At 43.4% G+C, this 12,190-nt stretch overlaps 1 protein-coding gene across 4 annotated transcripts in view; it reads right to left on the bottom strand.

Moving 5' to 3' along the window:
* LOC122399373 (myb-like protein M) overlaps window positions 1–12,190 on the bottom strand; it is a 34,905-nt gene that overhangs the window by 19,729 nt on the left and 2,986 nt on the right. The gene's annotated exons all lie outside the window — the stretch shown is intronic.

The following is a 12,190-nucleotide window of genomic DNA, read 5'->3' on the forward strand; positions in this document are numbered from 1 at the left end:
GTACCGAAGCATCATTACGGCTCCGCCAGGGTATTTCTTTACAAATTATTCGCCAGTCACGCAGTATACACAATCTTCTACATATTCTGCATTTAAACGCACTAACAGATTTAGTACACATCGTTTCGCCTAACTTTCCTCGGTTCCCGTTTCGATTTCGCGGAACATCCCTGACGTTTGTTTCCAACCAGCCTCTCGCTGTACCTCGCTTTTACGAAGTTACGCAATTACTCTCCGTTACGATGCTTACACTTTCTTCTAATTTGCGTAATAAAGACATCGATCACAAGCGTAGCAACAATAATATTCCAACTAGTAACGAAATCGAGGATTTAATATTTCATATCGTGTCTGAAAGAAGCTGTGTTTACATGACCAAGTTGTTCTGATTCTCAGAGAGGAAAAAAATAGAATTCACCTATTTTTATAGTTCATCAGGGTGGTGTCTCGGATATAACTCGATCGATCGCTCGAAATAAATCACCCTGCACAATCAATCGGTCTCACATGTTTAACGAGCGGCACGAATTTGCAAAAAAAATAAACGTGCGATTTCCTTCTTTCTCCCGATCGAATGCAAATTTAGCTCGCGTACAGACTTCGTTCGCGCGTTTTCGAAACGCTTGCCGATTCCAGGGAACCACGTTAATTGAACGCGGCGCGACAGGAATGTCGAATTCGTAGAAGAAAGCGCGCTTTCATAAACGCAGTTTAATTATTTATGCACGATCGACGGCGGCCGCGCCGCAGAAATGTCAACGACGCCGTGAATGGAAAGTGGCGAACGCGTCCATTGTTGGTGCATGACGGCCGTGGAATCGTTTCTTTCTCACGGACCTGTTCGTTTTTCCGCGAGCAATTACCGCGCTTCTTCCATGCGCGAGACGCTTCGTCCAACACTGCAGAGATTTTACTCGAAACTAAACACTATTATTCGACAGAGAAAAATGATACCGAGCGCAACGTTCCGAGGCGATCGTGTAAGCGAAGGAACGGTACAAAAGTGGTTCGAGGAATCGACAATAGCACCCTTCGACTTTGGTCGCTCGTCTCCGTGAATGTAAAATATATTTTGCAACAGAAAATAGTCATAAAATCAATGCAAATTACGTTCCCCGGCTTGAAGAGGTTAATTAATCGCCGGACAAATTTGCATTCTAAAGTCACGGTCTCGTGGGAAGCGGCTCGGGAAACGCTCCGTAGTTCCTCGAAATGACGTAAGGCTAATGATGTAGCACGCGGCTGAGACGCGTCGTTAGCCGCGCGTTAAAAGAAGCCACGATTCCACCGACTTTCTGGAAATATCGTCTCGCCTTGCGCTGAGGGTCTCTCGAGATAATTCCAGTACGTTTCCTCCGTCCGGAGCGATGATTATTTAATTTTATTTTATTCGAAAATGAAGTAGAAACTCCATTATCCAGGAGAGAAGACAACCTCTGGGAAGTCAGGTGTTGCGGCTGTATCTTCGCGAGGACGTACGCCCGCGTTCCCGTTACGACATTTCGAATGCCCCGATGTTTCCGTTATAGATTTGGTAAACCGGTTCCGCGTCCAGATTCCCGAAATTTTGGGTTACCAGTGCGAGAACCCGCATACACGCGTTCGCGTACACCTGTGTTATGTAAAGTTCGGCATTGAATAACGGTACACGGACGGGTATCTCGTCGAGCGGCTTACTTTCTTCATCGAGACGCTATCGGAGACCATTTTTACGCGGGATTCGTCGATAACGCGACCAACGATAACCGAAGCCACGACTGCTCGACGTTTCTCTTCGACTATCGTTACGGTCGGGGACTCCGAAACGCTTATGGCTACGATTACGGTTACGATTGGATGCCGCGGTGGATATTTTTACGCCAGCCGTACCAGGCATCGCTACAAAACGAAAGAAACATGCGTGGTTCTTTTCACCCATCTATGCAGGAAACTTTTGAGCACAGTGGAAGTTCGAATTCATGAAAAATTCTGCAACGAGAGCTTCCGAGAAATTCTGCTTGACATTTACGACATGAATATTGTGTGGCGATATTTTTGAGTATTTACAATTCGTGGAAGGAAAGAATTCGGGATCAGCAGATGGTTTGAAAGCTTTCGTTACATTGACACTCTTGTGAAAGTCGCCAGCGGCCAGTCTGCGTGAAACGTGCGATTTAATGTGTTACGAGACGCGAAGTATTTAACGAAACAAACAAAATGGGCTTAATAAACGTACAGTATTCGTTGCAGTTCATTCCTACTTTTTTTTTTGTCTGGCTACGATCCTGGAACAATCCTACAGTTACGATATCTGCAATCCTCACTACTGTTTCGCAATAATCGCAATATGCGTAATAATAGGACACGTTCCTAGTAAAACAAGTCATTTTAAATTTCATAATTTCCTGGAAGAACTTAGCAAGTTGCTCACTTTAGCGAAACGTTTGATGCACCATCGATCAACAACAATGAGATATAAATCTACAGATTAAGTCTGATAAGAACAACATTCCAAGTTCGATAAGCATACTTTTTCTCCAGGCACAACGATGCACAGAGATGAAAAGATGCAATTAAACTTCGAGAATGTAGACTTGTTACAACGTGACCTCGAAGTCACGTAGATTTATGGAGGGTTAAATGGCAAACTACCGGTGCAATTACTTGGCCGATGAGTAGCGGTGGACGTGGGTCCGAAAATTACGCTGGAAGCGGACTCGAACGCGTTTCGCGATGCTTCTCGAGCGTTCGTTTGCAGCGAGAGACGCAGCATCCGAGAAAGAAGACGAAATAAGGAGTCCAGAGAGAAGGTTGAACGAATCCAAGAGGAGGTTAAAGCTGCCGGTCGCGTTGTTGCTGTCGCCACGGTGGCCTCTTTGACCCGCTTTCTCTTTTCCCACCCGATTTGTCTCGTGGACATGCCTGCCGCGTTTTCTTTATCCGGGAAACTCACGATGCCTGGCTCCTGCCACCTGCTACGCTCAGCTCGACCCGGTCGATAGCCGATTCCGAGTTAAGAGGGTATTTTCAGTGGAAACGTCGTTTCTAGGGTAGCCTTCAGGATTTAATATAAAAAGATACCTAACACCCGGGCCCCTGAAATTCAACACGCGTATACAATCACCAATTTTAAAGGTATAAAACTATTAACTCTGGAATCGTCTGTAAAAGGCCATCGATGGTTGAGAGACGATACAAATTTAGGTAAATATCTCTCGCAAGATATATCGAGCAACAAAGAGTCGAAAAATGGACAATGGGAGAAAGAGGATGCGTTTGAACAGCTTCTGAGGGGAAAAATGCTGTAAAAGATGGGAAACCGAACGAGAATTCTGCCTGAACGTCCTCCGCGGAGAGGAATTGCAAGAACGAGAAGGCGGAAGCCGTTCGCAGAAGTGGGTCGACCGTACTCGCACGATTCCGATTATCGGTTGTAGCCGCTTCGCGGTTCATTCAACCTTCGAGCGCGGTTACATCGCGCCGAACGAGCACTTTCGAAAATTGTTCGGCAAGAAACGCATCGGCTAGAAGCGTGGACACGAATAAATTTGCGTTACAACACTGCCACGGGCCCGAATCGTGGCGCAATCGTCGGAGAAATTGCTCTTTTTGTCGCGGAACGCAAATCCAACGAAAACGCGAAACGATTACGCGTTGTTCCAAACTTTGCTTTCGAGAAACGTATTTACGTGGATCCACGTATAATAGATGTCTCTATAACCATTCAGATTATAATAAGTTTATATCGAGAACGAGGAATGCCGAAGTGTTTGCAAATTATTTCGTCGAGGAACGGGAATGGAAATTTGTCAAAGTATCCCGGGAATTTTCGGGACGAGATGCTCGAGCACAATCGCTATTCAGGCTAAGGCAGAAAGATGCTACAAGTGCACGTGATCGCTAGAAGCGCAGAATTTCATGCCAATAAAGAGACTTCTAGGGCAGGGGTAGGGAAACTGCGGCCTCAATGTCACGTACAGTCCTTTGTGTATTTGTCAGCAAATACTAAATTCGCCTTTCATTTCGTAATGGAAGTACTGTTCTCGACTGGAAAAAAGAAACCGTGTCTGAACAAAAAAGCATGTTTCCACTTCTGACTATCCCCTAAACTCTTTCGACGCGTGTATGTTTCGTACGTATGACCTTGATTGACCTTGAGCGATTATGGTAAACTACATTCATGAATATTAAAAAATACGCAGATACTCGACACCTTATACATTTGGAAATATTTAAACTTTGCTTGGTAACATGTTTCAACGTCACCACTATTTTTTGAAAATATTCAACTCGACGTGCCTCGTTCTATCTTTTTAATCGATTTGCAATATCAAATGATTCAAGATTATAATTTTCCGGGAAATATTCAACGAGGAGCACCTTCTTTTCCAGCTCGCGAACGAGAATACCCACTCAATAGGACTTTTCATCGACCTGGTTTCCCCGCGACTTCTATCGCGCAGCTGGCACGAAGTACAAAGAGCATTTGAATCTTTATTCCGCGGCAGGCCAAATAAGCATCGCGGTGAAATAGAACATGAAGCGTGACATGCCGCCTGCCCATAAGTGTCGATTTCGAGCCGCGCGGAGCCAGAAACGATCGGAAAGAAAGTTGCCGTTCGACGATGAAGTGGGTCGTGTTTCTGGCGCGTTTATCATCGATCATTTCACCTTCTTCGTCAGGAGGTCGTCAGACCCGGGGCGAAGTGGGTTGCGCCGTGTACCCCGTGCGAATTAGTTTTACGAAAATGTATGCTGCGCGCGGGAAAGTAACCGCCGATTAAATCGACGGCATTAAACCGCGCGGGCACACACGATGACTTTCATCGCGGAAGGAACAACGGGATCTCTTTTCTTCTCCGGTAAAAAGTCACATTAAACAGCCGATTAACGCTGGTCAGAAAACATTCGACTTTAGTCAATTCCCGTCGAACTTTCGATAGTCTTACATTTTCCATCGAAATCCAAACGAGCGGACAAATAGCCCTGCACGATTGGTTCAACTTGGATTCTTGTTTTTGCTCCGCGGTTGTTTCTTTACTGATCGCGAAACGACATACGCCAGGGCTCCAGGTACCGATTCAATCGATAATTATTTGCGAAATGCTCATTGGAGTCATTCGGGAGACGGTCGCTGGTTATTCTGTCAATTATACTACGTTACAAATTACGTTTAATTGCCGTGCGCCCGCGATACAAGGAGATACCCTCGAGCGATTTTTAATTAAATTTTCCGGCTGCGAAACGGACCGACCGGTCTCCGTTTACCGCGGCACGTCGGGGGCCTTAATTTAGTGCACACATTCCGAAACTGGATTACTCGACCGGTAAGGTTCCGACGTTTTAATTACACGCGTAATGCTGGTTAATCGCTCCCAAAGCTGCGATACCAGCGCGTGCGCTTTTTCGTTCGATCGCGTACACGGGTTTTATCGTGTTGCCCGGCCTCTACATATTTTACATGTAATCCGGGATTGGCGTAGTGAAATATTCGTTACGTAACTGGTACTGGTCGGGACAGTAACAACTCGGCGAAAGAAATCATAGTTGAAACGCATATTTTACGTAAACAAATACAGCGACTCCAGAGATTTATTCGAATGCAAACAACCCATATAGCACGGAACGCTACCGGAATACTGCTACAAAGTTTTATTGTTGCAGTTACAGCAAGGCTGCAGCTATATACCTTTGCAATGTTGCGTTGCAAATATTGCAAAAACAGTCTGTGTTATAAAGAGACTATGACTATAAAGTATACACGGCGATTCTAGACACTGGAATGGGCTGTATCTTTTTACTAAGCAAATGTACAAAATATTCGTGAAGCGGTTATATCCCTCTGTGTAAAGCAATCTCTCGACGATACGAATTTTTTTGTTCGATGCAACGGTGCAAGTGAAATATATACATATGCAAATACAAATGTACATAGGAATATATTCGTAGAACATTCCTGAAATATTCTTACAACGTAACTGTAATGTCTGAACAATATAATCTGAAGTGCAGCATGAACGTGCATCAGATATATTCTAGTAAATATATCGAGTATCGTATAATAATATTTCTCCAACATCGCGCGCTGTAACGGAACGTACTTTATGATGTTTATGGAATGTGTTTACAAATTCATCGCACAGAATTTATGCGTGCGAAGTACCCGTCAAACTGGACGGAATAATTTCCAATAATTGATTTCAATGGAGGTGTCAAATATAATAAACTGTTCTGGCTTATACGATTAATTACAAACACACTAATATGATTTTAATGTACATCGTTAGCGACGTTTCTGTTGCATTTCAGTTCCGACCAATTTCTAAACTAGAAAGCTATTTCTATGTATGAAAAGTAATTAACGTGAGCTTCGATACGATCGTCCAACGTCTATTTATCAGTTTCTACACTTAACACGAAGTCATCATATTCTAACATAGATTTTGTTGCATCTTTTGTACATATAGTTTTGAGGCCAAAACGTTGAGAAGATTATTAAAATTAATAATACGCTCCCTCGGTCTAACGAACCTCTATAAGCCCGCTCATTATCGAAGAGCAACGGTTGCAAGACTGTTATCATTAAAACTAAAGTAATAAATTATTACTTATCTCTCTGTATAATACTGAATGTTATTACGGAGAAACTTTAAGATTTGTAAAAAGTAAAATATTTCTGGCGAACAAATAGAAAAATAAATATAGAGCTTGTACGAGCAAGTAATTAAGACCTAACCCGATTTAACCCCGATGTCGAAACGTTTATAATAAATAACAATACACGTCTACCGAGGATTTTGGTATTTAATTTAATCTTCTAACTCAGAAGCATCGACTTTAATTATGAGTCTTTTTCCATTCTGTAGCGTACACACAACTTTCTAGCCCCGATGCGTTCGCGTGAAACTCGATAAATGCGATGATTACATCAACGATGTGCATGAAATGCGTTACATCAACGATAATGCGCGATAACACTGAGACGAGCGTTCTAGGAACTGGAAAGGATCTCCTTCCATCGATGCATCTCGATGCATAATGTCGGCTCGTACACCAGGAAATTACGACAGCGCCTTCCGTCCGTGTGCGTTCTGTTATGTCAGCGACGCCACGATATCTAACGTTAGTTTCGTATTGTTAAATACACGGAAGCGGACACGTGACTTCCTATCCCGCGTTTTCTCATCGCGGAAACGCCGTGCGAGGCTACAGGTGGCTTTTACCCGGATCGTGGAGCGCTACTATAATCTTTTGCCCTCCTACGTCACGCTGAACACGACTCAAAAAACGTCAATTTTTAGTGTGTGTAATGTGACGTAATTGAAAATGTGCTATTAGGATTGTTTTAAAGCCATTGTCCATTGTCCAAGATACGTATTTTGAACTGGATGGAGCCCCGCCTCGTAAATGCAGAGTAGTGAGAAATTACGTACGGACCTGTAAAATGGTCACAAAGGTCTAACGCGTTACGTCCAAGCAGTTCCCATATCGTGCAAACTCGAGGAATTTAAGCCAATTAAATTGTTGCTGCGTGCTGTGTAATAATAATTTTCGCTATAGCGCGTATTGTTCGATTGTAATGAATTTGCACCTTCACCCAGATAAACGAATCACGTTTTTAACGCCAGAAGCAGGAACGAATTGCATACTTTTTAATATCATTTCCCCTCCGCGATAAAAACGGTACAGTTACAACGCAACAGTTACAGATTACCAACTTCCAACGAGTGCTATAATCTCAGCTTTGTAAGCGATTCTTTCTTGGTACTCGTTGTACCAGAACATTGACCGTAGCAGCGTCGGTGTTCTCCTTTTTCCCGTCTAATGAAACGCGTTAAGAAACCAAGGAAAATTGTCGCTAAGTAAATGACTCCCGTAAATGTACCTGTTGCGAGGAAGGTTTAAGAAACGCATTGCGAAAGCGGCCATTACGTTGCTTTACTGGCGAACATTGTACAACCTGAGACCTTCTCTTGCATCAAAGGTGTCCGTGTTTAATGTACGGATACGTACTGTCTTTAATCGATAACATAATTAAGAAAACCAGTACCAAGGAAAGCAGTCGTTACACAGACAGGTCCAAAATTTGTAACACAATCAAGAGACAGGTATTTCTTCGTGTAAAAGTATGTAGCAAGTGTGGAATACTGCCTTTGGTACCAGATTTTTGGTTTCAAGAAAGTTTCATTTAAACTTGGTTGGCGTGTCTGACCATCGCTTCCTAATTCTACTTATTCTTCGTCGGCCCTTCTTTCCTATTTTCGAATACCGTTCCTATTTCTGTATACAGTGAGTCATTAATTTAAAAGGCTTCATTTTTATTGGTTGCTTATTCCTCGCTCTGGCAGTTCTCATTTGATATTCACGAGGAGCATCCACGAAACAACAAACCCCTCCCTTCTTCAATTACGATGAAACTTCGCAGGTTTGTACAGCAGCCAAAAATAACAGATACGTATTTTAGTAGCTGCTGTAGCTCACGGTTAAAGGATGAAACAACCCTTCAAAGCTTCAGCCTTCCGGTACTGTCTTCGAAACTATCGGATATACGAATCTCTAAACAAATTCTCTAAACTCTAAAATACTCTATAAAAGTCTCTAAAATAGAATGGATTTACAATTTACTGTTTAAGATAGTGTTCTACCCAGCTTTGTTTGCAACATGGGTCTACCAAAATTTCGTTCCACGTGGACTTGGGACTCGATTTTACCACTTTGATGAAAAACTGCAATAACAGGTTTCTCCTCTCGTTTCGAATTTCGCAACGAACGCTTCTGGTCACGGAACATCTTCCTTCGAACGCGTCTATCAAGCCAATACGCGAAATCCCATGAGACAGACCGTAGTGAATCCGCGATTGCTTCGCGGCTAGGAGATGCACGTGCACTCGAGGTTTCTCTCGCGTCTGTAATTTCGCGAAATAAACCGCGCGACCACACGCATGATAGGAACAAATAAAGGCAAAAGAGAGAAGCAGCCAGAAACTGGTTGAAAATCCATCAACCATAACGCTGCATTCGAATCGCTTTTTATCATATTGCGATCCCAGGACAAAGGTCATTGTTGATGTCAGATCCGAGAATGCCTTCAATCACCGCCTCTACAACGCTTTTCATACCACATCCTTTGATGTTGATACCAAAGTTATCAATATTGTCAACACGTTAATGGTACGTCTTATAACATTCTAGCAGCCATTCTTTAATATTGACATCATCTATACGTAGTTGGTATTTTAAGTAATATTAATGCCAACGACTTCTGTGAGTACGTCCTTTGGCATCGATACCATTAACATCTTGACGATACGTTATATGATATCGATATGTTGTCAGTACGACCTTTGACATCAATACCATTTACATCGTGTCGATACATCCCTTGACACTGACACCATCGATACCGAACTGTGGAATATCTATTTTTCGTCGCATCGTAATTGGGCGATGAGACCTAGATCCATCATTGTGGTCCCAAGACGATACAATAAAGAATGTAGTGGAATGTATTGGCCACTAACCTTTCTGGGACGTCAACGATACTCTTTTAATCGAGCACGTATAAAACTATTGTAACAGTGGTCTATTATACACAACTGACAGGATTACGTGCAGTCATTGTTAAGAAGAGACGAGGTCGATTGACCGTTGGTGTCCTACTTTTCTATGATAACGAACTACGATCTACGAGTCGCTTATTATCCAGACTGCAATTAACGAACATGTAGCGATGATAAATTTCATACAGAAAAGAAAACGTATGGAAACCCATTTGTCTTTTTCTAGATGAATTATGCATCGCAATAACTGAACTATGCATATTCTTTCGTTTTACATAAATTGTTTCTTCTCGTCTTTCTACATGTAAAAGAGTCGTGTCATAAACATTAAGGACACAATAGTTTACGAGATACTTCGCATTTTATGTTACGATATTACTTCCTTCCAGGAGGCATTTGAACGTTCCACCGTGAACATTTAAACATTTTACTACGCGTCTCCTTACATTTTTTATTGCATTCTTAAGTTAGACAGCAATTAGACTCGTACAATTGGTTTTAATTTTATCTTTCGTGTCGTCTTATTTTGTGTTCCAAGAATTATGTTCGTACCAACTGTGAAAATTTATACTATTACATAGAATGTATCGAGATCACTCCTGATTAAGATTAAATCAAGCAAACTCTATGAAGTTCGAGGGACTCGAATGCATTCAGAACTCGGTTGCGAAACAGACAAAATAGACATTATCCGCTTAAGATGGGGCACACCAGGATCATGGCGGTTAATAAAATTAACGGTAAAATCGACCACATAAATTAAATCGTCCGTGGAGTAAGAGTTCCCCGACATCCACGAACGCTAATAGGCAACCTGACGGGCGATAGACAGCGAGTAACGCAAAATGTAGACCATTAATATTCATATAAATACCGGCAACATCTAATAAATAACCCCGATCGAAGGTATCGGGTACCCAGTAAACCGAATATTAGATTTAACATAAATGCACCCAGCCAGTTTTAACCGAGCGGAAGAAGCGTCGAAGTTGCATCGACGCGAAACGTCAGGAGTATCAGAAAAATGTTAAAGGAGCGATCGTACGTTTAAATTGGCTACCGCGAGCAAGGTAGGAGGAAAAAGTTAAGCGAAGAGGCGGAGCAGAAGTAAGCGATGATGCTGAATAGTGGACAGATGGAGATGAAGTGGAGGAATTAGTAGACGGAAGGAAAGGCAAAGCGCATTGGAGTTGATCGATGCAAGCGCCTCGCGGTTCTGAAGTTGAACGCGCTGACTGATACGCGATATATGTACATTAGGTCATCGCGTTCCAGAAGAAGTGGGAAGGATTGAAGTTGACCAACAGGTGCACTTTGTGCATTCAACCATTCAGAGAGGACATTAGCGGCGAAGTCAGCGAGCGAATTAAAACGTCCAGGTTCAGAGTTCGCGTCCCCTCTAATGCATCTAAACCCGCGTTTCATCCAAACGTACCGGCAGTTATGGGACTGTGAGAGCCTCTCGGCTTCCACGCGAGCATTCCTGATGAATATGACCGACGATTTTGAAGGTTAATATCGTTCCTAACGGCAGAAAAAATTCCAGTCGTATCAATCGCACGTGTACATCCATTTTCCACGCAGTGACCTCCTCGGTGGAAAAAGGCGCGGGAACGCCGATGGAAGACTGGTTCTCGACCGGGGACAACTAGCACGCTCTCTAGCACGTTGCAGTGATATCGCTTTATCGGATCTACCGTTACGTCGATCTGTTCTGCATCGACGGTACGATTCGCCCGTTGCCCGCGCCTATGCAGGACGCCTCTCGCATGGCAACACCGGAAACCTTGCAGCAGGGACCACACGGGGACGCGTGTCGGGCGACGTACGCGTCATCGATCGATGTCAGTCAACGTCGATCCAAACTGGTCGCCCGCGGACGGGAGGTGATCTAACTGTAAATCTAACGCTTTTCGCGTGCTCGAGTCAAGTGTATCGAACGCGCGAGAAGGGCTACCGCGAACATCGCCAGCGTCCAATGGTCTTCTGTCGTTCCGCACCATTCGATTCCACCCTGTTTGAAACGCTCGTCAGGCCGTCGCGGTGTCGGCGACCGATTTGCATAACAAATCGACGCGACGTTTACGGAGACCCGGCAGTAGTCCGTGTTTAAAGCGCGTCGATCATTGGCCACGGACGACCGTTTTTCACGGTTCGTTCCGTATGGTCCCTACGTTTGCCCTTAACTACTTCCCTGGGCAATTTCTTTTTTCGAATAGTCCGTCCGAGAAATCGTTATGTTTTCTTGGTTCGCTATTTGAACTCTCCGGGCTTGACATCGCGATGCACGCGGTCGAGTGTCGTCCCTTCTCCGGGAGAGTCGATGAAGAACGAACGCGTAATCATTATGCGTTAAATTTTCTTTCGCAGACATAATAGCTTACATTAGAATTAATTATGGGAGTATGCAACCGTGTATGCCTCTACGACTCGATGGGTAGAGTTGGGTGATTTTCATTTCCGAATAACAAATTAGAATTTTTAATTAGCTCGTCAATTACAGCATCCGTTTAGATTTCGCGAATTCGTTCATAAATTGGAATCCGTTAACGGATCTTTTCGAACCGACGCACAGGCGAGCGAAACTCCGGGCGATAGTTAGTTTACTAATAAATCTAATGCGTTTCTTCGCTCTTCCGTAAGAAAATTAG

The sequence above is a fragment of the Colletes gigas genome, unplaced genomic scaffold, assembly GCF_013123115.1.
Source record: "Colletes gigas isolate AHSC1104 unplaced genomic scaffold, ASM1312311v1 Colletes_gigas_Sc00013, whole genome shotgun sequence".
Lineage (NCBI taxonomy): Eukaryota > Metazoa > Arthropoda > Insecta > Hymenoptera > Colletidae > Colletes > Colletes gigas.